Raw genomic sequence first — 21,840 nt, forward strand, 5'->3', positions numbered from 1 at the left:
TGATCACTTTATAGTATATTTACAAAAGTGCTTATAATAATATAGCTTAATTTGTTTGCAATATTTATTGATATATAACAAAAATATTAACAATGAAAGTATATTAAAATATATTAGAAATATGTTAAACAATGTTACTAATACAATTAAGAAAACTTCATGGGCCCGATTCACAGAACAAACTTAAGACTAAATCCTAAACTTAGTACCATTCTGGTATTCACAGAATGCACCTAGTACTTCTGGTATTCACAGAATGAACTTACTACTTTTGCTATTCACAGAATGAACTTAGTACTTTTGCTATTCACAGAATGGATTTACGACTCCTAAACTTACGTCCGCACTCGGGCCGGAAATTCCGGCCCGGAGGCGGAGCTTCCGGACCGGAGGCGGGGCTTCCGGCCCGGAGGCGGAGCTTCCGGGCCGGAGGCGGAGCTTCCGGGCCGGAGGCGGAGATTCAGGAATCCCCACCTCCGGGCCGGAAGCTCCGCCTCCGGCCCGGAAGCTCCGCCTCCGGCCCGGAAGCCCCGCCTCCGGCCCGGAAGCCCCGCCTCCGGCCCGGAAGCTCCGCCTCCGGGCCGGAATTTCCGGCCCGAGTGCGGACGTAAGTTTAGGAGTCGTAAATCCATTCTGTGAATAGCAAAAGTACTAAGTTCATTCTGTGAATACCAGAAGTACTAGGTGCATTCTGTGAATACCAGAATGGTACTAAGTTTAGGATTTAGTCTTAAGTTTGTTCTGTGAATCAGGCCCCATGACTATATGTAACAAGAATGTGTGCTTATAATAGCTGTTTAATAATAGAAAGTCAAAAAACGTTTTGGATGGTAATGGTAAATATATCATTTGTAAATAACAAATTTGAAAATTCACTGTGTCCTACTTTATTATAAAGTAAATATAAAATAATTTAAAAAAAATTCAATTACCATATGACTTTAGGGTGAGCTGGCGGAGCGGCAATAGGCGAAGGTCCACGGAGTTGTGGACCACCTCTGTGGAAACTCCGCTCCGCCGCCCGCCTCCATCCCCCCTAGGAAGAATGACATTAAATATACATTAAAGGTAAAAACACTTACCTTGACTGTGGCGTCCCCGGGCTGCCGTCCTCCTCTTCCTCGGTTTTGCAATGATCTGCGTGCGCCCGCGCATGTGCATTTATCGTGAGGAATGCGCGGGCGCGCGCGCATGCGCAGATCATCGTGAAACCGAGGAAGAGGAGGACGGCAACCTGGGGACGCCACAGTCAAGGTAAGTGTTTATTTTTTTTACCTTCAATGTATATTTAATGTAATTCTTCCTATGGGGGTGGAGGCGGGGGATGGGCAACTCCGCTCCGCCACGGATGGTGCCGAGTTGTGCCTACTCCGCGGTCTCCGCGGAACGCAGGGTAGGCACAATTCCGCACACTCCACGGGCAGAGTGGAGTTCTCCGCCCCCGGTTAGTGATAACACTGACAATTCCAATTCCAAACTTAACCAGACTGAAGAGAGGGTTGGACTCTGGGATGATCAGATTTCCTATTCCCAATTAAAACTTATCCACATTGGGAAAATTGTTGGACTTTCGGTGGATGTCAAATATACTATTCCCACTTTAAGCTTAGCTTGGAGAAAGTGGCACCGTCGGAGAAAGTGGGGGGTAGAGGGGTCAAGGTGAGATGCTACTTTCCACTGCACTTATTCCCCCACACCCTGGAGCCAGTACACTATGCACTTATGGTGCTTTCACACATCTCCTCCGGGTGGTGTGACTGCACAAACAGTCCACACTAGGAAGCCCCTGCATCATGCTAATTTTTGACTGTAGGAGCTGCAGCCATCTTCTGCTTTACCCCAATTCACCTAGGCCACCAGTGATCTACTCTCTGTGTTCTCATCCATGTGTTTGTCCGGCCACCATTGCTCCCTCCAGTCTGGATGTATGGCAGTTCAGTGGCCACCACCACTACCAAAGGGGATCTAACCTCCAGATGTACCGGGGGAACTCTTCACTCACCACAGTGCTCTCTGACCCAGAACACTCTGCCACAGGCTCCTGGGCCGACTTCCTGGTTTATCACCACAAGTGAAGCCCAGGCAGCAGCACCTGGGTAATGGATGCAGCCATCAAAATGTGGATTATACTTGAATGATATTGAGGATGCTAGAGTTAAAGTGGCTTTTGGAGGCAGCTGTAAAGACTAGGCTAATGTCCTGCTTCAGGCAGGTCTGTCAGAAGGAGGGGTTAGAGGGGCAGAATTCCAATGGCCTTGTGCTTTGTAGATGCCCTATACACTTCTGCTGCAAAATCTATTTATAGATTTCGAAGCAAGCCTGTCCTATTAATCATAGAGCTAACACAGATAAAACTACTAGATGACACCAGATGAACAAGTTACATACCTTTGTTAACACCTTATCTGCAGATTACTTACCTTAGTATATTTCCCAGGCGTCAGACTGGATCCAGAAAATCTTGAGCAGTACCTCTGTGTGCCAGTAGGTGGCGTCAATCGGCTCCTTGTTTGCGTCGTCCGCGCAGGAAGTGTCGTGCACAGTGCCTATATAGGTGCCACCCCAGAGCCCTGACATCAGTTTCTTTTTGTGACATTTCTGCTCTGGAAGCATGGTGCCATAGCAGAAAGTTATTAGACCAGTGTGCAGACACTAAAGACCTATAGGGAGCTTTCTAAACAGAAACAAATGGTTTGCAGAAGCGGGGAGGTTAGACGGGTCAGAAAGGGATCTTTGGCTTAATAGAGTCTCTACCAGATGAGGCATTACTGATGGTAAGTAACTTGTTCATCTGATAAAGACTTCTAGCTGCAGATGCCTTACCTTAGAATAGATACCAAGCAATACCTCCACAGTCTGCAAACTAGCTTCGATCAAAAAATCCTGGAGAAAGGAACAGGCAAAGTGGTCATCATGATGGTCCTGACTGTTTAGGCAGCTGTGTTTGATAAACGTGTGCAGAGATGCCCTAGTAGCAGCCTGACTGATGCTCAGGACAAGGAACTCTGCGAGCTAATGCAGTGGTTGAAGCCATGGCTTTGGTGGGGTGAGCTTGCAAGCCCACAGGGGGCTGCTTCTTGGCTAATCGCAGCAGATCTTAATGCAGAGCACAATCTATCTGGAGATAGTCCTTTCTGTACAGCTTTCCCTTTCTACTCCCCTCAAATCCAACAAGAGTTGGTCATCCACATGGTGTTCTCTGGGTCATCGATGAAGAACAACAACATTATTTCCGGGTCCAGGCGATGGAATCTCTGCCCCTCTTTAAAAGGGAGAGGCAGAGCGTATAAGGTCACAAGCATGGTGCTTTGGCCAATGTGGAAAAGTGTAAGCACTTTTGAGAAAAGAGGCATGGGTGAAGAGAGCCAGTTTTTTCTGGGAAGTAGCGGGTGTATTGAACATTTACAGAGAGCCTGTAGTTCGCGAGCCCTCCTGGCCAACGTAATGGGCACCAAGAAGACTGTTTTGACCATCAGGATATGCAGAGGACAGATATGTATAGGCTCCAATGGTGAAAACATCAATAAGGTTAAGATCAAGTTAAGGTCCGTTTGGGACATAGTGAAAGGTTTAGGCAGAAACATGTGTTGAAGTCCTTTCAGGAAACAAGTCACAACAGGTGACTTGTACAGGAAGGGCTTATCAGGCAACTGTAAGAAAGCCGAAATGACAGAAAGGTACCCTTTAAGTGAGCCCAAAGCAAAGCCTTGCTGGGATAAAGATAAAACAAACAACAAGACCTCGGACAAAGGTGCAGAAACAGGATTAACATGTTTTTCGGCATACCAAGCCATAAACTTGCCCCAACAGCAGGCGTATATGGTCTTTGTTGATAGACTGCTAGCTGCCAATATAACTTGTATGTAGAAACAATGTGGAGGAACCCACTCAATGAAAAGTCAATACTCACTGTTATGATGTACAGTGCCAAAGAACCACTAGGTTATGATAAAAGACCCCTCACACACCAACTTGGTTGGTGTCATGCTTCATCATTGGGGTCCCAACCGGGTGGCCGAATGCCCCCCCGGTTGTGCTACGACGCCTGATTACAGTGGAGCTGGTGTGGTGTATAAAGAAGTGAAGTGGTATTGTGAAGGTTAAAAGTATCTCTGAGAATCCTTGCCCTTTGAGTTTATTAATGGCAGCCCAGGATACAGTTAAAAATGTGTGGGGCAACTACTGGAGTAGTTTTACTCATAGTTGTCAACAATAAGGTCTACATGTTTCAGCCCTTGGTAATAAAGTGAATGGGCTTTCTTCAGGACCAGGAGAAAAGTGCGTGAGTGGCAAAAAATGCCACGTGTAAGGTGAACAACACACACGCTAAGGTGTGTTGACAGTGCTCAGTGGAGTTTTTACACTTACGAACCCACTGTTAAAAACCTGTGGAACTAAAAGGACAAGACAAAACAAATAAAGACAATGAAATGCAACATAAAATGCAATCTTCTGCGTTCATATTCTGTATTATTAATTCATTAAGTGCCTAAGTACAAGTCTTAGATAGGCAGGCACACACAGTAAGACTAGCCATAATCTGTGCCCGAGTGAAAAATATAGTGGCTATGCTGGTGCACATATATCTCTCCTGGGGTGGTGGCTAGGGCGTAGCATGCTAGTATAGTATAGTGTGTCTGAGCATAACTGGCTTCAGCATGCTAGTTGGATGTATGTAGTGCCCCTGGCTGGGGGAGTAAATGTGGTGCCTGAAGTTCAGGAGGCTTGTGTAAAATAGAATTACACACAGCTTAGTAAAAGAATGTTACACTGAATGGATTGTTAGGCAGGAAAATCAGGGTCCGGGAGGGGTACCGTCTATAGTCACACTCTGCGGATGACAAGAAGGTGAAAAGGGTACCATCAATGAAACGTCATACAACGTGTGGTATTGTAGGAGAGTTGGGAGAGCTCCACCAGGAGAGAAGCGGAATGAAAACCTTACTGTAGTTGCACCACACTTTTTTAACTGTATCCTGAGCCGCATTTAAAAATCTCAAAGGGCAAGGATTCCCAGAGATACTTTTAACTTTCACAACACCACTTCACATCTTTATACACCACACCAGCTCCGCTGTAATCAGGCGTCGTAGCACAACCGGGGGGCATTCGGCCAGCCGGTTGGGACCCCAATGATGAGCATAACCTAGTGGTTCTTTGGCACTATACATCATAACAGTGAGTCTTGACTTTTCATTGAGTGGGTTAATCCACATTGTTTCTACATACATTTACAGGGGATAGGGACGTTCCCCATTACTTCCTCGCTTTCTCCTTGGTTCACATACATGCCAATATAACTTCACAGTCTTCTGCAGGAAGATCAAAAACTGTCAACTGCCACCGTTCTATCTTCAGGCGTGAAGGTGGAGTGTGTGTTCGGGTGAAGAACCCTGCCCTGTTGCTGCTACAGGAGATCCTCCAGAAGGGACAGCTTGATTGGAAGACCGATGCTCAGGAGTTCGGAATACCATACTCTCTGTGCCCAATCCAGAGTCACAAGAATGACTTTCGCCCCGTCGTTCCTGATCTTCTTGAGAACTCTGGGCAGGAGTGGTACTGGCAGAAAGGCGTATAGAAGTCTTAAGCTCCACTTGAGTCAAAATGTGTCTCCGAACCCCAACACGCAGAAGTGCTGACATTGTGGGTTCTCTGCAGTGCCATTTAGATATAACCAAGGCTCTCCCCATCCACAGAAGAGACCTTTTCTCACCTTAGGATAGAGACACCACACTTGATCCACCAAGTATTGACAACTGAGTTTGTATGCCCTGGCATTCAGGGAGCCTGCTAAGTGCTGCACAACCAGGAAAATGTCCTGACATTCCAGCCATGTCCAGAGATGCAGGGCCTTTTGACACAGGGCCCATAACCCCACCCCGTCTTGCTTGTTTCAGTACCACATGGCAGTAGTGTTGTCCATGGCACCTGAACCAGTCTCCCCTTGATGGAAGAAAGCATGACTTTCATTGCCAAGCAAATCGCTCTCAAATCCAGCAGGTTTATGTGGAGTTGTGACTTCACCCGAAACCAGAGTCCCCTTCTAGGTGGCTTCCGCAACCCAGCAGGGATGAACCTGTCACCACTGTGAGGTCAGGTTGGGGAAGAGAAAGGGGTCTACTGCTGACCCAATTATGGTTAATCAGTCACCACTGCAGGTCTTTAGCATTTCCCTCTATTTGCACCAGGTTGGAGAGATTCCCCTGCAGAGCCTGTATATGCCAGCTGGCATGTTTTACCAGGAGGATGCAGGAGGCCATGATGCCCAGCATTTTCAGAGTCAGTTTCACCGAAATACACGATAGAGGCTGAAACATGGGAATCATAGCCTGAATATCTTGGACTCGCCTCTCTGGTGGGTAGGCGCAGAACTGCACTGTGTCCAGAATGGTTCAGATAAAAGGGAGTGTCTGAAAGGAATCAGGTGTGACTTTGGCACGTCATAGTGAGCCACAGCATGTGCAGGGGGTCTGCCATAGTCTGGGGGTCGGTGACGACTGCCTGGGGTGAGCTCGCTTTCAACAGCTATTCGTCAAGGTAGGGAAAGACTGAAACTCCCAACCTCCGCAAATGGGCTGCCACCACCGCCAGCACGTTGGTTAACACCCGAGGGTCGCTCATAAAGCCAAAGGGGAGCACAGCAAACTGAAAGTGCTCTTGGCCCACCGCAAACCACAGCTAACGCCTATGGGCCAGCACAATGAAAATATGGAAATGTGCATCCTGCAGGTCCAGTGTTAGCATCCAGTTTGAAGGGTCTGGGCAGACAGGACCTGTGCCAATATGATCATTCTGAATTTCTCCTTTTTCACGAAGTAGTTGAGAGGATGTAGTCCAGAACTGTAGCAGGAATAGCAACCACAACCTACCTCTGAAGCCAGAACCTCTCAATAGCTCCTTTGGCCAGAAGGGCCTGTATTTCAATTCGCAATATGGAGAGGTGTTCCTCCATCAGCCGATCGGAGAAGTGTGTCATTCGCGACGGTGTGCTTGTGAGTGGAAAGGCCTAACCCTGCTGAACAATCTGGCGCACCCATTTGTCTGATGTTACAGACCGCCATTGGGGCAGGTAGTGCTGGATTCTGCCGACCGGTTTGCCCTAATGGCAAGAGAGTGTACTAAAGTGGGCGTTGGAGGCTGCGGCTGCCGGGGGTGGTGGATTGGGCAGATCTCTGGCTTTGTGTCCCACAAGGCTTGTAGGAACCACGTATGTGGCCACAAAATCCTGGGGAGTCTGCTGCTAGTGTGGCTGGGCAGAAAAGCATGTGACTGGTAGCCCCTACCATGGCCACAGAAGGGCAAAAGACAAAGTGGGGCTGGCATGAGGCCGTACAAGGTCCCAATGACTGGGCAGTGGCCCTGCTGTCCTGAACAAGCTAGAGCGGCAAATCTGCCTTATTGCCAAAAAGGGTAAGTGCCATATCCATAAGGGATGCCTGGACATCCTCTCAAAGGCCATTTGACCGTAGCCAGGTGTAGCAATAAAGTGCTACCAACGAAGCAATCACTTGTGTCTGTTGTGTCCAGACAGTGGTGCATTGTGAACTTTGCTGAGTTCCCTATCATCGGCCGTAGCCTGGGACAGGTTGGCTCGAGCCTCCTTTGAGACCATGGGCAGCACTTGTGCAACAGAAGCCCAAACTCTGTGGGAATTCCGGCCCAAGAAGCCCTGGGGGTTAGTGGCAAATCACATGGGGGTAGAGGGACGCACAAATTATACAAATAACAAGTACACATTGTATGTACACATATATATATACATGGACAGAACAGGTTCCCAAACTCCAGCAGGTAGGTGGAAACGGGTACAGACCACAACACGCTGAAGAGTATATTTCGTGCAAATTTATTCCATGTAGATCGGCATGACGCGTTTCGGCCGCGTTACCACGGCCTTGCATATATATATACATACACACATAATACCCATAACAAACACAAAATAATATACACATTAACATAAATATAAACACAATAATATACACATTAACATAAATATACACGTAAAAAAATAACTTACCTTACACTGCAGCTCGATGTTCTGTAGTACGTCCTCATTGTTCTGCAGCACTTCTCCGAGTGCGAAGCCCACAGCCAACTCTCATCCAATCAAGAAGCTGTTCTCATGCTGTTAAGCGCAGCATGAGTGAAGCATCTTGATTGGCTGGAGTAGGCATGCTCAACGCTCCTAAAGGTACTGTAGGTCTGTGCATGCTCTCCAACCCAGCTGTCTAAGACAGCCAGGTTGTAGAGGTTTGAATTGCGCATGTCGGTTTGGACGTATCAAGGTAGCTAGCCAAACCAACATGTGCAATGCGAACTTAAGTGGCCACTCTTTACTGCTGCCAATCATTGGCAGCAGTGACGAACAGGCCCCACCCTGCCCTCGTACTCTGTTTGCTGGCAGAAAGCATAAAAAATAAAATGGTAATAATTATTACCATTTTATTTTTGATGCTTACTGCCCAGCAGTGTGGGGCGTGGTGACGCTCCTCCACTTCCAGTGAGGAAACGCAACTGCCAAGAGGCATGCGGTAATCCTCTTGCCGTAGGAGCCCATTTCTTGGATTCCCTATCCAGTGGTGTAGTAGGGAATGCACCAGGGTTAACCTTGGAAGTGAAGGCCTGGATGACCAGGCTCTTCCGGGTAGAGTGCTGAGTGAGGATACTGAGTCCCTAGGAGTAGGGAGATGGCAGCGGGCAATGGTCCTTTGTACAGCAGCACCTATGCAGTACTTGGCCCAGGCCCCGAGCAGGACATCATTGAGGGCTATAATATAGAGTAGAAGAAGCTCAATGGTTATTACCGCGGCCGTAAGCTCCTCTGTCAAGACATTAGCATTAATGCAGAGTAAGGACCAGGACCTCGGCCGCCCTCCTCACCATCACAAAGTTATAGAGAAGGCAATCAACCATCAACTCACCATTCACCTGGAACTCAACAATCCTCTTTACTACATCCTATGCAGCTATTGCAGCAACCATAACACAGAGGCAGGACTCATCGCTTCTGCAGATGAGATCCGCACCTTACTGGACCGAGGAGAAACAGCCGCCCTTGTTCTGCTGGGCCTCTCTGCTGCCCTTGACACCGTATCACACTCTAGCCTCATCAAAAGACTTCACGCAAAAGGCATCTAAGGTCCAGTCCTTGAATAGATATGCTCCTTCCTCACAGGAAGAACTCAGACAGTCAGACTCCACACTACACATCAAAGATCAAGGACATGATCTGTGGAGTCCCTCAAGGATCTTCTCTCAGCCCCACTCTGTTCAACATTAACATGGCACCACTCGGTGATGTCACCAAATCACATTGCATCTATATCATTTCCTACGCCAACAACACACAAGCTCATCCTCTCTATGTCCAACAAGTCCTCCATGACCTGGTTCAACTTCACAAATTGCACGATCTGCATAGCCGTAGGCATGAAAACCAAATGCCTGAAATTCAAATCAGACGTGATGAAAGTGCTAATTTCTGGGACTACATCTGGTGGCCATCAGAACTTGGTCTCTAACCATGCAAGAAACCTGGAAATCATCCTAAATAATACACTCAACATGGCTTCACAGGTGAACGCAGTTAACTCCTCCTTTTTCCACATACTACGCATCCTCAGAAAATTCTTCAAATGGATCACCACAAACACCAGGCATACCGTCATTCAAGCCCTAGTCACTAGCAGACTAGACTACGGCAAAGCACTCTATGCTGGAATCTCCAGCCCCCTCCCCCACAGACTTCAGACCAACCAGAACATTAAAGTTAGACTTGTCATGGGTCTCCCATGTCACACACACATCAGGCCACACCTCATAGAAATCCACTGGCTGCAGATACACAAATGCTGCCACTTTAAACTCGTCACTCATGCATACAAGGCACTGCACAATTCAGGGCCAGCATACCCTAACTGCCGCCTTAACTTCCATTAACCCACCAGACTCCAACGCTCAGCCTCATGCTCCCTCTCACACACACACACTATATCCGCAAAACCAGAACGTGCAGCCTTGCCTTCTCCTACATCATTAGACAAAATGGGGTGACCCTGTGTCCCTCAGAACCTGGGTATATCTGAATTATAAAGAAGTGGTTCTGTCGGGAAAATGTCAATTGCTTTGTTCAATTAAAACAATGTCTCCACAACATTCAATTTTTGTGAAGAACATTTACAATTTTGAGAAAGGTTCAACATCACTATTTAGAGAACCAAACCGTAATGCTTGAACACACCGCAAGGACAATTATTTTTTGGTCAAAAATGGCACTTTGTATAATATGGATATTATGTACACAAATTAATGAACATGGCTGTCCATCAAACAATATAATGCAGGGTAATAAAGTGATTAAAGTGCAAAAAGTGACTTCGTGCAGATAAGTGAAAAAGTGCTATACATGAATTGTACAAAAAGGTAACACATAAAAGCAGTAATGTTGTACTGTCCAATCTTCTCAATGCATAAATACAAGCCCAAAAAATGACTTACTCATTAGTAACGTGATGGTAGCAGACTGAATAGGTCACGTCACTCCCTCTCCATCCTAACGATCGCCTGTTGGCTGCGTTAATTAAATTACATTCCTTGAACACTTGAATTTTCGTCTCTGACCGGCTGGTGAAGATCGAATGAATTTCCTCCTTGTTTCAGACCACAACTGTCAGGTGTGGTTCTCCTTATGCGGGCATTAATTTGGATCCTACACCATTCACTTCATAGCATCCACATCATTAATTGTGGCTGTCAACTGTTGCTCATCTACCCCGTCCTGATGGAGAACCGCCCTTGAAGCATAATAAGCTGCACTAATTCCTAGGTTCGAAACGTCGACGTTGCAGTTACACTAGTCCACTCAGTTTCTCAGGCCACAACACAAAGTCATTTTTTGTGCTTGTATTCATGCATTGAGAAGATTGGACAGTACAACATTGCTGCTTTTATGTGTTACCGCTGAGTTCACAACACAGTGATTTAAGAGTAGCCTTCTGACATCCCAAATGTGTTTTTTCCCATCCCTTCAGGGGAGGTACGAGGCGAAGCACCCATTGGGCGAGCGACCTGAACGAGAGGCATGTGATCAGCGCGAGGACTGGGCAGCAAGGCCGAGAAAGACAGGGTCGGGCAGAGAGGAGCAGTTTAGAAGACTCCCGTCCTGTAAAAGCATCAGCGATTGTAGCTGCAATGCTAGAATGGAGCAGGGAGGAAGACGAGGAAGAGGAGGACAGTGAATCAGAGGAAGTGGTGGAGGAGGCATTGCGGGAACAGTTGGTTTGGAGAAGCAGGAAGCCCCCAGACAGTGTACTCCCACAAGGTGGCAGGTGCAGAAATGGGAGTGGGTGGTGGGGCCAGATGGAGTGGCTTACGACAGGGTAAGCAAGGGAGCAGGATTTGGGTACCTCAAGATAGCGTAGATAAATAATCTAACGTGCTGGGCTGTTCATTTCTCTGGTAGAAATCTCTCTGATAGAAAGTCACCTCAGCGGGCGGACTTGGATAGGCTTCATGTTGCCCCACAAACCCAAGGGAAATTGAAGACACAGCGCATGGTGGCGGCTCGAATGTAGTGGTGGACCAGTCAACGGATGGGTGGGGAAGGTCTGGTGGGGCCTCCTCGCGTCAGGCAGTCTTGAATGCACCAGATGATTGGCGGGATGGATTGATTGATGATGGGGAAAAGCTTGGAATGAGTAGTGTGAGTCTAGGTGTTGTTAAGGATGTGTCAGTGAAAGAATATGAGGAGGCAGAAGAAATGGAAGACGGTTAGGTGAGAGATGACGGATGGCAAGAAGAGAGTGGAAAGGCAATGCTGGAAAGAGGAATTCGCTCAGAGAGTGAAGGGGTTCAACAAAGAGGTGTAGATTGGTGTTTTGCAAGAATCGGTGCAGCAACGGCCAGAGGAGATGGTAAAACCCAAAGTGCTGGAGGTATATCCTCTGGCAGGAGGCAGGTTTCAGTCCAGGCCTGACCCTGAGGCCAGGTGAGCAGTATGTTGCTGTCGTGAGGCCTCAGATTGAGTCTAAAGGGGTAGACGCAGAGGTGATTGAGGGGCAGACTGGGATGAGGTAGAGGTTGCACAAAAGGAAGCGCATTGCGGACCATGAACAGAGAGAAGGAGGCAAAGCAGATGGAGGAGAAGGGGACGAGAAAGAGAGGTTGGAATGAGAAGGGAGAAAAGGAAAGAGAGAACTAAGGAGAGAAGGGGGACAAAAAAGGAGAGCATGTGGAGGAGAAGGCTGAGACAGACAAAGGGAAAAAATACAGCAAAGAATTTAAGTTAAAAAAGATGCAAGAAGTATCCGGAAAGGTGCATAGCACTTTTGAAATACATGGATGTGATTAGAAAGGCCCAGATAATGTTTGGGGAGTATGCATGGGTACGATATGACAAGGGATTTAGGAGTAGATTAGCGGAAGATAAAGAAGTGAAATGGGTGGAACTGGATAATGATTTGTAACTCAACAATATGGCTCCCACTTATTTGGTGAAGACGGTCTTTATGGCCAGCGGATAGCTTTTGGTGTAACGACCATTTCAAGACCGTCCCATGCTAGCATGGGTGGGGTGAGTCAGAAGAGGGCTGTAAGGGCCGGGGATGCCTGTGGGCAGTCAACAAGGGGATATATAACACAGAGTTCTGCAGATTTCACCATGATTGCTCAAAACGCGGAGTGAGGCATCTACGTATGCAATGTGATGAAGTCACTGGACGTGGACAGGGACTGCCAGGTGGGCATTGGCTACAGCAAGGACAGTGTATTGGAGTTTGGGGCACAAGGACATATTTAAAAAAGTACATACGAAAAATCACATATGCAAGTTAAATGGCATTGGACATTGTTTAGCTTTCTGGATCAAGTGGTACGGGGATAAGAAGGATTCTAAAGTGTTGCTTCAAGGGTTTCGTAGAGGTTTCACGTTGGGGTACCAAGGACAAAGGGAAAGAAGGTGGGTGGAGAATTGATCAAGGGGTGGTGATAAACAAATTGAAAAAAGAAATACAGGAAGATAGGGTGCCGGGCCCTTTTTTGGAATGGCCGATGGATAATATGATTGTTTCCACAATTGGTGTGGTGCTTAAGACGGAAAAAGGGCAGTTCAAACTGATGCAAAACTTGTCATGGCCAGATGGTTCCTCAGTGAATGATTTCATCTTGGGACTCTTTTGTGTCATGTGCCTTCTTTAAGGAAGTTATGTTCCTTTTTTGCAGTGGTTGTTCACATTTGTGATGGCATCTAAGTTGGTGACGCACTACTTAAATGATTTTTTTCTTCATTGGTGCTGCAGGGTCATTTGAGTGTGAGCACATGCTGGCTAGCATCAAGGAATTGATAGCGGATGTAAGGGTTCCACTGGAAGAGGAGAACACAGTTCAACTTGATACAGATTTATTATTTTTGGGAACAGAGATTGATTTAGCAAAAAAGGAGGGCAGATTACCGGAAGACAAGAAGGTCATGCTGGAGCGATTGGAGGCAATGCTGGCACGGAGAAAGGTGCAAGTGGGGGAGGTGCAGGTCCTGCTAGGGTATTTAAAGTTTGCGAGCAGACTAGTGAGAGCAGACAAGACATTTTACAGGAGGTTGGGTCTTGTTTTATTGGGCTTGTCACTTCCCCATTATAGGTTCAAGCTTCCTGCTGTTGTGCGGGCTGAATTTGAGGATGTGGAAGATATTTATGGGGAGATTTAATTGTATATATTGGGTGGGACTAGGATAGGAACTAGAATGGAATGAGGAAATCATTTCAGATGCAGCAGGTGGGAGCGGTTGTTGACTTATTTTGGCAAGGAAGATGATGTGCTGAGCAGCGGCCTGAAGCGTGGATCCCAGGGGCACAGCATTCCACTTCTAGAGGTTTTTCCATTGCTGGTAGCTTTGGCGCTATGGAGAGACACATTTGTAACAAGAAGGTCCTCTTCAATGTCGACAACATGGAAGTTGTGAACACTGTGAATAGGAAGTCAGTGATGGACTTTAAAGATGTGCCAGTTGCTCCGGTGTTCATCTTGGGCTGTTTGCAGTGCAGTATTATTTTCAAGACATGTTATGTCCCGAGCATCGGCAATGAAATTATGGATGCTTTGTCTTGTTCGCAGTGGATGAGGTCCCAAGGGCTTACTGTGAGAGTAGATGACAAGAACACTGAAAAGCTATTGCTGGGTTGGCTGATTGGCGCATGAGACTGTTGAAGCTGGTTCATGGCCATTTGGCATTGTCATATGCAAAGGTCATATGAACAGACAAGGAAGGAGTTTTTGTAGTTAGGTATAAAGAGAAGGGATAGTCTCAGTGAATACTGGAGCAGGCAGAATGATGTGGTGCAGTGTATTATGGGTATGATTGAGAATGGTTTCTCAAAGGTGAGCATCGTGGGTAAGTTGGCAGGAATAGTGTTCTTCGGCAGACTAGTGTGGGGTTACAAACCTACCGCAGGTGAGTTTGGGAGCAGGAAATTGACGGGATGACAGATGGGGCAGGGTTAAGACGATCATTACCATGGCCAGTTTTGGCCGAGGATGGGTATTTCGCCGGCACTCTGCCAGGATGGATATGAAATGGTCTTGTTGTCTTTGCTTATGTTACGGATGTTTTTTGGACCATTTAGGGTGTCAGAGCTCTTGGGTTCAAAACAAAAACGGTTGGGAGTATGAAGGAAGGTGACATGAACAGTGGGCAGGAAGGACTGGAAATTACAGTTAAGAGGTCAAAAAAGGACCAAACGGTGAGAGTTGCATTTGAGAGTATACCCAGTTGCATGCTTGGATCTGGTACAATGGTGGAAAAGATACCATAAGGACAGGGCCAGCACTAAGTGGCAGATCTTTAAACATAAAAGTGGTTCCAGTGTAACAGCTTTTCAGTTAGTAGTGTTGTGTAGGTTTGCTACGGGCAATAGGCTTGCGGGTGGAGAAGTACACACACATTTAGGATTGGGGCAGCAACAGAGGCAAGCAAAAGGGTCTGGGATGCCGGCAGGATAAAAAGGATGGGGAGGTGGTCCTCGGAGTGCTACAGGTCATACATGAGCAGCAAACTACAGGAATATTGATATTGCTGCTGGTTGTATTTAGGGTCTGTGCTAGGCCTCTCGAGCATTAGGATGAGGGTGTGGATCCTTGCCACTCCTTTATCAAATGGGGGATCAACAGACAAAGACACCACAACACGGGAAACACATGGAGTTTGATGAATGGACAGTTAAGTTGCACTGGATGGTGAAGGGTGGTCAGATGTCTTAGTGGTGTATTTAGGTAAGAATGAGTTGGTGAAAGCTAAAGGATTAGTACTGATTAAGGCAATGAAGAACGAGTTAAAGGAGGTTACAGTTTATTGATCAAGTGGATGAACGTCATTCCCAAGAGGGATTGGAGAGCAACAGATAAGCCAGCAGCGATCAACAAGGCATGTAGAGAAATCAGGAGAATCTGAAGAGAACAAGAGATAGGTGGGGTGCTTCATCCAGAGATTACGTTTGAAGAACAGGCATTTTTCAAGGACGAGGGTATACATTTGCCCGTCAAAGACATGGACTTGTACCTTATGCACTTGAGATAGGCCATGGCGTACACATTACTATTTAAGATGTAGAACGGCTCAAAACTGACCAGGAGTTGATGGGGATAGAACATTTCTTGTAAGCATGGTTTTTGAGAGTGGTGGTGTTGATCGAAGTTTCAGTAAAGTAACAGTTTTACAAAAACATGAGTAGGGCAAGGTAGCTTCAAGGGGTGTTGGGGTAAGGTTGACATTTCAGTCTGATAATGTTCAAAGTTGGTGGTAGAAGAAGTTTAAGCATGGTTGTGTGTCAGACCTTTGTTGGGACGGTTATATAGGGGAGGGGGAAATGAGGTTAATTATATGCGATGTTTAGTGAGGCTTGTTTTAGGGCCCGATTTTGATGTAGCCGAGGAAGACCGCCAGGCCGTCTGCTGTCCAGCCCGCCGGATTACAACAGTAATCCAGGGTGGGCGGTGCGGCGGCGGCAGTGTCACGGCGGTGGGAGTGTTTGGCTCATAGGAAAGTCTAAAAAGCATCCTACCGACATGACAGTGCCTGCAGCACGTCGGTGCGCAGTGTGGAATTCACCATGTCGTGCATGCCACACAGTGCAAGCACGACCGCGCACTGTTGGGGGGGCACATCATGTGCTCCCCGCACGCACCCCTATGGGCTGATGTATCTGGGGGCCCTGTTGGGGGCCCCTTTACATGCCTTATCTGTTAAACATTTTATTGTAAAGTCCCCTCCATGAAATGCTTGGAGAAAAGGCTGGTTAGAATCTGCTCTGCGGTGCCGGCATTGGCACCGCCACGATTCCCGCCTGCTTTCTCCAAGGCCGCAGAATCCTGGTGGCGATGGTGTTCTTGTCCCACCGCCACCATCGTGATCAAGAGGGAGGCTCAATGCGATGTCAGTGGTGGGACCACCATCCACCGGTCCGGTGGTTCCAGAACCTCCAACATCAAAATCAGGACTTGGGTCTGTGAGGCGAAGACCAAGCATATGTTTTTGTGATGTGCACCTGTTTCATTAAAGCAGCCTTTTCCACGCACAGTGAAGGCAAGTATTTTTGTGACTGTGTCATTTCGCCCTAGAAACCCATGCATGGATCTGGAAAACTTGAGAGCTCTGATGCACTGGTTGTTTATGAAAGCAGTTAACATTTCTTAGACTTGTTGGACAAAATGCAAAGTAACGAAAATAACTATGCCTCCCAATAGGGCAACTATTCACACTGTCAAATCAGTGACTGCTGTTTTTGGTTCCCACTTTCGTGTTAGTGAACAAAAGTCTCACAAAACACGAACTTCTGCTACATCCTGGCTCTACGGAGAGGCGTACTGTGCTGACTGCGACCATTAGGAAATACATAGCAACTTTTGCCCTTGTCGGAAATGTGACTGTCGTGTGTGTTAGACACGCTAATCTCCATCGCAGCAGGCGCAGAATGCTACCTATTCAGGCTTCTGCACAACCTAGTAATTAGTGCTCAGCAAGCACATTTCTCTACTCCTGTGATCCCATTCACGCAGACAGCAATCATTTAAGAAAGTAGATGAAATGTGTTAAACCTGTAAATATGCATTTGATATAAAGCACTTGGAACAAAATGTACGCCACACCCACCTCAAAAATAGATCCTAATGATTTCTTCATTGTTCAGTGGGAAACGCCCACTTTAGTTTTCTTTGGTTTTCGAATGCTCCATATTTCAAGGAAGTCAAATCAGAGTGACAGAATTCCTAGCTAGGAAACTAGATCCCACATCCAATTTAGTCGATTTGTGTTGCACAGAACACCCATGTGACCCTTAACATGTACGAGAGAATAAACAACAATATCTCAACTGGTATAATTGTGAGAGACGGTTTAGAGTATGCATGTCAAAGAACATTGCAGCACAGGAAAAGGAAGACTCTTGGTCAGCGATTTTTTGGGAAGTGCACAAGGCATCCTATATTTAAACACAATCAAGTACAGTTGTAGCAGCACTGTAGGCAAGGAATTGCATAAAAACAACCCGACATTGAACTTGGTGCTAGAATGTGCATGTGACAAAACAAGGGGCGACGCAAGTGACAATGTGTATACAGCGAAAAACGGCGCAAGGTGGGATAATATATACAGTGATGGTTCGGACATTGCTTTCAACGGATGGTTCGGACATTGCTTTCAACAAATTTTGCAATTATTTGATGGAACCATAATGAATAACGCGCTGTAATGTTGCTCTGACCATTCAGGGCAACATTACAAGTATAAGTTCAATGTCGGGTTGTTTTTATGCAATTCCTTGCCTACAGTGCTGCTACAACTGTACTTGATTGTGTTTAAATATAGGATGCCTTGTGCACTTCCCAAAAAATCGCTGACCAAGAGTCTTCCTTTTCCTGTGCTGCAATGTTCTTTGACATGCATACTCTAAACCGTCTCTCATAATTATACCAGTTGAGATATTGTTGTTTATTCTCTCGTACCTACGCATCTCTCAACGTGGTTTATGGGTGACACTCCTGTCGTACTTTACAACACCATAACATGTATGCATGTGTGCCTTAAATATACTAGAGAGGTATTGAAGCGACATAGGATCCGCTCTGATAATGACTATAATCTGGTCCTAGGCTCTTACAGTGGTTCAACCATGACAACGATTCACTTCATTAATTAGACATCCTTCAAAGCAAGGTGCCAATCAAAAACAAATAGAAAGATGGGAAGCAGTTGTGAGCTTTAAACCATTTCGGACCCTGGAGCCTCTTAAAAATGTGTTGGTGACAGAGCCCATGTCCTGCACAAGGTCTCAGCACTCCCTTTTCAGACGTGTTTCATGTTATGAACCGGCGCCCAGAGGGCTGGTGGAAGGGGTCTGTTTTGGTCAATGGACAGTGCTGTTCAAGATGAGCTCTGTCATTCTTGGCTGCATAACTAGTTTGTTGCGCCCCCACCTGGCAGTCACAGATCTGCACTCTACAAAAAATGCCAAGTGGTACCTTAATTTTGACTCTAGGGAAACCTCCACATTGGACCAAACACATTGGCAAAAAAGCCTAATAAAACTGGGCATTCGCTCCGCAACTGGCATTTGTACAAGAATGCATACATAAGGTAAGGGGATACAGGCAGGACACAGCCACTTGAGGGACCTGCTTCCTCCGAATAAAACGGATTCATAATGAACTCCACATAATTTGCATACAAGTCCGGCTTTCCTACTGAAATAGGGCAAGTATGTTGCAGAAAAAAATATGTAGGCTCCAAACACGCATTTTGCCAAATGAGCCAGTGGCTCTCTATTTTATGACTCATTTGTATCCACTCCTTGTCCAAATAGCTGATCAGAAGTCAATTCAAAAGATGTGTTTACAATGCCAAGTACCCATGCATTGTAGGTTTCCTCTCAAGATTTTTTACATTTTCGATCTACAAAGGAGTATCCAAAATCCCCTAGAGTATTTATGGACATTCAAAAAGTTACAGTTTTCTTTGCCCTAATGCCCTACCTTTACTCCAAAAGATTTCTGCTCTATGGATAATCTTCAGGTGCAAGTATAGCAGATGTGCATCAGTACACACAACATTTATAGGTTTTGCCTAGAGACACTTTGTTATCATACTATTTGCTAGCTTCAGCATCACTCTCATTTCCTTTGTTCCCGTTTGTTTTGACATTCCTGCGTCATGTCCTCTTCTTGTGTTTAAGCCTCTTCAGGAACATGGACCAAGTACTTGTGTTCCACTCGTCCCATTTTTGGAGATTCTTTTTTGGGAGTTTAAGCATTCCATATGAGCATTTGTGTTTTCAGTCCGTCTTCCATATCCCAGTCCATGTAGCTTCTATTCCCTCCTACTCGCCCCACTTCCATGTTGCTTTTTTATCTAACCACCCAGCTGCCCAACAATGTAAGAAAATTAGCTCATCTATGACAGTGAATACGTCCGTCGCTGTGGCGCACAATCAGGCTGGCTGTAGCGGGCACCGGGCATTTCCCCAGTGGGCCGGAAGGGTGGGGGGCGGTTTTTGACGGTGGGGGCTGTTTTTGTTACTCGGCCCCTTGTAACAAAAGCGCAGCAGCAGTGGTCCCACCCCCAGGGCCGGTCGGATGTAATTTCACGGCTGGTTTGCTACCCCAGTCCTCCCCTACACACAATACGCATATCATTGTACTGTAAAGTGTGACAACCGTGCCTTTCAAATGAATGTTGCAACATTATTTCTTGGACCCCAAATATAATTATTGAGTATAACATTGTTTCATCTGCGTTCTATTTTCTCCAAAATACAGTGCTTACCAGTGCCTCTGTGACGCATTGACAAAACCCATGAGAGTGGCTTCTCTTCAGAGTATGGACCCCATAGAACCTGAACTGAGGCTCTGATGTAGGCCTTTGCCTGCATTCCTCTAGGCCACTGCACTTTATGCCACAGCACTCTATGTCACTCTACTCTATGCCACTCCACTCTACCCAATTACACTTATTGCCACTCTTCTCATTTCTGCAGCACTGCACTCTAAGTCACTGCACAACACTCCACTCTAACTCACTCCACTCTACGCTGCTGCACTGTATACCACTCTACTGTGCACCACTTTACCCCACTGCTCTCTACGTCACTCTACTCTACTTTGAACCAGTCCACTCTACGCAATTGCACTTTACACCACTCTACTTGTCTCTGCAGCACTGTACTCTAAGTCACAGCACAGCACAACACTACACTCTAACTCATTCTAGTCTGCACCACTGCACTGCATGCCACTCTACTCTGCACCACTCTCCCCCACTGCCCTGTACGCCACTCTACTCTACTCTGAACCACTCCACGCTGTCACTCTACTCAGCACCACTCTACTCTACATAACTGCACTCTATCCCACTCTACTCTAGTCAATACCACTGTACTCTACACAACTTCATGCCACTCTTCTCTACGCCACTCCACTCTATGCGACTCTACACCACTCTACTCCATTCTGCAATACTGCCCTCTATGCCACTGCACTCTTCTCTGTTTCACTCCACTCTACGCCACTGCACTCTACTCTGCACCACTCCACTCTATGCCTCTGCACTCTTCTCTACTCTGCACCCCTCCACTCTAAGTCACTGCACTCTGCACCGCTCCACTTTGTGCCTCTCTACTCTGCATCACTCAACTATATGCCACTGCACTCCACGCCACTCAGCACATCTTTGCAACACTTTACTCTACGTCACTGCACACCACTCCACTCTAACTCACTTAACTCTACGCCACTGCACTGTATGCCACTCTATTCTGCATCACTCGATGCCACTCTACTCTACACCACTCTATGTCCCTGCTCTCTGTGCCACTCTACTCTACTCTGCACCACTCTACTCAACAACACTGCACCCTACACTACTCCATGCGTCTAAACTCTATTCTGTACCACTGCACTCTACACAACTCCACTCTATGCTACTCCACTCAACTCCACTCTACGTCACTCTACTCTGCACCACTGGACTCTACACTGCACCTCTCCATTCTACTCCACTGCACTCTACTCTGCACCACTCCACTCTACGCCACCACACTGAACTCTGCTCTGCATCCCTCCACTCTAAGTCACTGCACTACTCATCACTCCACTCTATGCCTCTCTACTCTGCATCAGTCTACTCTATGCCACGGCTGTCTACGCCACTCTACTCTTAACTGCATCATTGGACTCTACACCACTCAATTCTAAGATACAGCACTCTGTCCAGTCTACTGTACTCTGCACTACTCCACTCTACGTCTCTGCTCTGTGCCACTCCACTTACTGTACTCTGCACCACTGCATTCTTCTCCACTCCACTCTGCACCACTACACTCTCCATCACTGCTCTTTAGGCCATTGCACTCTACCCCATTCTACTCTAATACTGCACCACAGCATTCTATGCCACTGCAGTCTAGTCTGCACCATTCCACTCCATTTAATCCTACTCTGCATTACTCTACTCTATACCACTGCACTCTAATCCACTCTGCTCTATTCTGCACCACTACACTGTATGCTATTGACTCTATACCACTCTACTCTGCATTGCACCACTGCACTCTAAACCACTCTTCTCTACTCTGCACGACTCTACTCTATACCACTCCACTCTATGCCAATGCACTTTATGCCACTCTACTTTACGCCACTCCATGCCACTCCACTGTACCTTGCACCACTGCACTCTACTCTGTACCACTCTAATCTACGCCACTCTACTCTATATTGCATTTCTGCACTCTACTATGCACCACTCCACTCTACACAACTCTACTCTACTTTGCATCACTCCACTCTATGCCACTCTAT

General features: G+C 46.6%; 1 long non-coding RNA gene across 2 annotated transcripts in view; it reads right to left on the reverse strand.

Annotated features, from left to right (window-relative positions):
- LOC146820747 (uncharacterized) overlaps positions 1 to 21,840 on the reverse strand; it is a 98,833-nt gene that overhangs the window by 70,902 nt on the left and 6,091 nt on the right. The gene's annotated exons all lie outside the window — the stretch shown is intronic.

This window comes from Triturus cristatus, chromosome 6, assembly GCF_964204655.1.
Source record: "Triturus cristatus chromosome 6, aTriCri1.1, whole genome shotgun sequence".
Classification (NCBI taxonomy): Eukaryota; Metazoa; Chordata; class Amphibia; order Caudata; family Salamandridae; genus Triturus; species Triturus cristatus.